Below are 6,000 nucleotides of genomic sequence, written 5' to 3'. Positions count from 1 at the left end.
ACATTTCCACGCATAAATACCAACTTTTTGTGTAAAAACTTGTTTCTTTATGTGTGTGCGTGCAACGTCGAATGAGCGTTGGTCGAATACTGCCTCGCATTGCAGCTGCTCAGTGAGCTAGGGCACTCACGACTGAGTCGGGTTTGTTTATGTCACGGTTTTGCGGTCCAGTGAATGGATCTGAAAAAATCGTGTATGCGTCGCCGACTTTCGCGTCAGGACCTCTGACATTTTCAGCTCTGATCTTAAGTTTATGTTTTTAAAAGGTACAATAAATTTTCAACTTTTGCTTTTTTTGCGGTTTTTGAACCGCCTTGAGCCACCCAAAAACAAACAATGAAAATGTAGTTTAGTCTGGGTGTACCCCATTTGGCATAACGAGTTTTCAAGAAGTACGTTTGGCATAATGGATATTTGGCATAATGAACGTTTGGCATAACTCGTTCAAAAACCATAAAGGACGTTTGGCATAAGTATTTCTCATTTTTACGAATGTAAATGTATTGTTTTTTACCTTTTTTATATTACTATATTAGATTAACATTTGTTTCGAAAAATTAGGTATCTCTGTATTTTTTCTTCAATAGTAAATTGTTTCCTTTTTGAATAATTGACAATAAAGCATTTTAATGAAGTTTCGATATTTTTATTTAAAATTTAGTTTAAAGAAGGAAATATCTCTAGTTATCTTTACATTTTTCCTCTTTCAATATAGTTAGCAATTCTATTTTTTATGAAATTTTCCCTTCTTTTATATGAATTTCAATTAAAGTTGAGAAAAACCTCTTCAAACCTTCGACAATGGAGACAATTTTGCTTTTCTTTATGTTTGGAATTAGTTTTTTTTAATGCAATTTTCTTCTCTTTATTATATTCAACTTGAAGAAGGAAAATTCTTAATAGATGTTCTCTTTAAGCATTTCTATAACATCTGCAATTTTTTTCTCTATTGGTTTATTTTTTCGCAATAAAATTGTTTATGCAAGTTTTTTTCTTTTATTTATTCAAAACTAATCTTAGAGACGGAATAAATGTTTAAAAAAATTCTAATTAAATTGATTTTTTGAATAGATGTAGGTGAAAAACATAAAAAAATAATGCGATTGTCAAATATTTGAAAAGTGGCAAAATGTTTATCTTTAAAGAGACTTTGATTGATTTTTATATAAAAGAAGGGAATATTTTATAAACAAAATCAATTTTCAAATATTTAAAAAGTATTTTTTTGTACAGAGATTTTCCCTTCTTGAAGTTGAAATTAAAATAAAAGAAGGGAAAATTTTATAACAACTCATTTGTCAAATATTTATAGAAAGAAAAAATGTACATCCATTTGGTTGAATATTAAAGAAGAGAAAATTGCATAAAAATCAAAAGATGCAAGATATTGAAAAAAACAAACAAACTGCACAGCTTTTGAATAATTTTGCCTTCTTTAAGTTTTAAAATAAAAGAAGAGAAAATTGCTTTAAAAAACTTATTGCAGCAAAATTGCACATACATTCTACATTTCATACATTCATACATTTTTGAACGAGTTATGCCAAACGACCTTCTTAAAAACCCGTTATGCCAAATGTCCATTATGCCAAATGGGGTACACCCGTTTAGTCTGGTTCAAATTTTATTTAGATTTTTTTTCGTCAAATCTTACATTTTTTTTTAGTTTTAAAAAACTAATGATTGCATAACAACTGTACGGGTGAATTATGCATTTTACAATGGTTTTTTTCCTTCCTCACATTACTAAGGAAAGGATTTAAAATCACTTAAAAAATGAACTTCCTTATTTGAACCCCTAGACCCAGTTCCCAAAAAAAGGTCCACGTGGTTTGTTGATGAATCGAGGGGCAAAAACTTTGAAAAATATTTGCAATCGGGCTTATTGGATCCTTTTTTTTTTAAAAAAACCTTAAATCACGAATATTTCTCAGAAAATTTAAAACTTTTAAATGATTTTATGCATTTTTTTTTTTGAAAGCATAATAAAAAAATTGAAAAAAAAATCAACAATTAGGTTCAGTCCAGACTCAACAAATTTGAGTTCTGCGACCCCATTTTAGTGAAATTTGAATCGATGATTTCCTAATACGGCCGTTGCTAATATTTTTCAAAGTACATGTCGTCACCCAATTGGTCTGAAAAATCAGGGGGCAAAAAATATTTTTCCAAAAAACTTCAAAATTTCCATGAAAATAAATAAATGCAATGTTTCGAATTTTCATGAAGTTCCAATGAACAGCACCGCAAAAAAAATATTTTTCACAAAAAAATTAAATTTTCGTCAATGTTTAAATATTTTTTAAACTAATGATGGCAAATCAACTGGACACGCATTTTAAAACACTTTTTTCATTAAAATGTTGAAACCATGGCTCGTAATTTAAATTTTTATTCTTTTGCCCCCCCCCCTCCCTCCCCCTTTCTTTTTTGGTCAGGGTCGAGGGACCAAAACCAAACTATTGGCACTACGCCCCCCGGGGCATGGCCTTCCTCTAACGTGGGATTTCTGCTCCAGCGCCTCTCACGAGACAGGAGAAACCGGGACCGACGTTTTACTTCACCATCCGATAGAAGCTCAGTGGATAAGGCGGGAATCGAACCCGCGTCTCATAGCATCATCGGGATCGGCAGGGTCGAAAGACATAAACTTCAAAAAATATTTGCAACGGCCTAAATTAAAAAAATGCATTTTTTTCCTTTCTTCATCCCCACCATTTTGGCCGCCATCTTGGATTTAAAAATCTAAATCACTTTAGAGTAATTTAGCTCAAAAAACAAAAATAAGACAACGATAACATTTTGCTTCTGTGATTCGATTATCCGAACTGAAATTTTGCCAAGGCCTTCGAATAATCGAGTCTGAACTGTATTATCATGTTTATGATTCAAAAAAAAGATATGTTCAGTTCGGATAATTGAAACTTTTTTTATGTGTAAACTACTCTAAAATGATTTATTTAATAATCATGAAAATCTTAAGACGTACTATTTGAACAAACCCTTTGGCGTCCCTGACTCACTTTGACCCAAGTTAAAAATAAAAATAACGAATGCTTAAAAAAAAACAATAAAATTATGTGAGTGGAAAAAAGAAACACATTTTGTGGTATTTTTTTGTTTTTATTATTTTTTTCTCTTTTTCTCAATAATAATTTACAAACATAAATTAAAAACATTCTTCATTCTTCCGGTTCAGTTTTTTCCATCTGTTTCTCTCTTGATTTAATTTCTTTGTTTTCCCTAAATTTTGATGCAACATGTTGTATGTTTGTTTCCTTTTCATTATTTTTTTCTCTCTCTTTCTCTTTCTTTATTTCGGCTTTTGTTCCATTGTTTCCATCTTCATCATTCTTCACCAGTGTGTATGAGTTGTGATTTTTTTACCTCTCTCTCTCTCTTCGAAATTGGCTTTCCGACATTGTCCGATCTTTTTGTTTCCCTTCTCTTCCTCTCTTTCTTCCCAGTTAGTCTATAATGCAGTTCTCTCTTCTTCGGTATGCCACTGTGACTTATTCATAGATTTTTTTTTCCACTCTCATCTCTTTCACTCGCGATTTTATTTTTTTTGCTCTCGTTTGCACTCACTCACTCTCTCTCTCACACACACACTCACACTTTATTCTTTATTCTCCCTCTCCGCAGCACTGTCTCTGCGGCTCTAAAGAGTCGCGCGCGCAACAAAAAAGCGGAAAAATCTGCTGTTTTTTTTTTTTGTTCTTCACACCACTGAACACACGCGATTTATTTGTTTAATTTAATATTAGTTTAATAACTCTTGCTCACTATCTTGCTTTCTCGCTCTTTCGCACAGTCGCATTCACTCACATTGCCCGCCGCTTGAATAGAGTTTTTTTAGAGATAGTTTTTTTTGTCCTACTCATTTTTAAATATTATTTTACATAAGTTAATCACATATGCCCATCGAAAGCTCTCTTTCACTCGCACACTCATTCTCTCCCTATTTCTTTCTTTTTCTCAAAGCGCGCACAACAAAAGCTAAGAGCCAACTTCCAACGTTTCGCGAAATCTTGATTTATTTACCCTATGTAGGGCAAAGTGTGTGTGTGAGTGTTGAAGCTTCCCTTTCTTATCAACTCATACGCCATTTCATCTTCTCCGTAAGATTGGCTCTCTCTCATAACCGCTTTCTTCTCCTCCACATACCTTCTTAGTAATTATTTAACAAACAAAAATAAGAGCTACTTTTTTACTTTTATTTTTTCCTCAAACGAGGATTTCGGTTCCGACTAAACCAAATTCTCGAGTCGCTCTCAAAACAAGTTACTCTCGCACGCTCAACGCTTGCTTCGATTCGCGCTCTCGCAACTCGCCCAGTTTCGCTCTCTCTCTCTCTCTCTCTCGCACACACGTGACAAAACGGAAAACGATCGCGCTTGTTCGGTTTGTTTGCTTTTGACACAAATCAACAACAAGAAACGAAAAACAACACTTCTCTTTTCGCACTCTCTCTCTCTCTTTCTCGCTCTCATTTTGCTTACTCTTTTTTTTATCTCCACTTGTTTCCGCGTTGCACTGAAATATGGGATGAACTGTTTTTGGGATGTGTGTGTGTGTGAGTCTCGCTCTCTTTCTCTTGCATGATTTAGTAGAGTGTGGATGGGTGATTTTTGATTGCAATATGTTGTGTTTGTGTGTGTATTGTTTTCTCGCTCTCGCTCGCGCGCTCTCTCTTTCTCATTTTTAGTTAATAATGTAAAGATAACTACTAACGATGATGACAAGATGCGTTACGTGGATGAGTCTCGGTTCTACTTTTTCCATCTCTTTTATTTCACTCCTTTTTTTACATCTTTTTTAAATTATGCTTTCTGTCGGTTTTTTTTTTTTAATTCTCTAAATTTTTGCAAATTGATTTTTGGTTGTTTATTTTTATTTGAATGAAAAATTGTCTATCAATTTCTTTATGTTCAAAGTAGCCTTTAAAATTATTTGTTTGATCGTTTCGACCACTGAATTTTTGAAAGTGTTAGTCAAAATGTATTACTAAAAAATCTGATTGATGTTGTATCTTCGGCAATAATGTTTGCGCTCTAAAAATCAATTCAAAATTGATTTTGTCTAGATTTTTGAAAACGTTTGATTAAAAAAATTTACTAAAAAATATGGTTTTTAAATGTTTAAATTAAACTACGTTTTTGATCTAATTATAAAAAAAAGTTTCCATTTCTAACTAATTTATTTTTGAAAATTTCAAAAACTTCCCTCAACATTTTTATTTAAGACATTTATGATTAAATGAATAATTTTGAAATATTTTTTTTCAAGATTAAAAGAATTCAACTTGAAAAAAATAAATAAAAAATAAATGTTTCCACCAAACCTGGATGCATTCGAAAAAAAACAGGCTTTAGGCCAGAAATTAGTGCGACAGTAGAGAAAAACCAAGCGTTTCCCAAACACAGACTACAATTTCTAGCACCAAAGACTTAGTCGCTGATGTCAAAAAGCGTACCAAAATGACGTAGTCCGTTTATCGTAGGATACAAATATTTCGACTTTTTGTTCTGACTTGGTGCTGGGCCGTCGGCCGGCTACGACATTCTGGGAAAGTATAGTTTGTGTCAGACTCGATTACAAAAAAACTTTTTTTCAATTGAGATATAATCGGAAAATACTGAAACTCGCGTGATTTTTCTCACTTTTTGTAGGGTGAAAATAACGACTAATATGTGAAAAAGGGCAAAGTTTATATCCAGATATTTCAGATTTAATTATTTTTTTTGCCATTTGTTGTTTTTTGATAATTATGAAATTAAAATGGGAAAAATCGATTGTCACTTGAAATATTAGGGCAACAGCAAAATATATTTCAAAAAATAAAATGCAAATTTAAAATAAGAAATGTCTGACAAAAGTCCATTTTTTTTAACCTTTCAAAATTTCATTTAAAAAAATCGGTTGTGAATTTGATTTCACATTTTCAAATTGTTTGTAGAAATATTTTGAATAATTTTTTCATACTTTTGAAGTTTTTTT

Source organism: Culex quinquefasciatus, chromosome 3, assembly GCF_015732765.1.
Source record: "Culex quinquefasciatus strain JHB chromosome 3, VPISU_Cqui_1.0_pri_paternal, whole genome shotgun sequence".
In the NCBI taxonomy this organism is placed as follows: Eukaryota; Metazoa; Arthropoda; class Insecta; order Diptera; family Culicidae; genus Culex; species Culex quinquefasciatus.
This window is presented reverse-complemented; position numbering follows the sequence as displayed.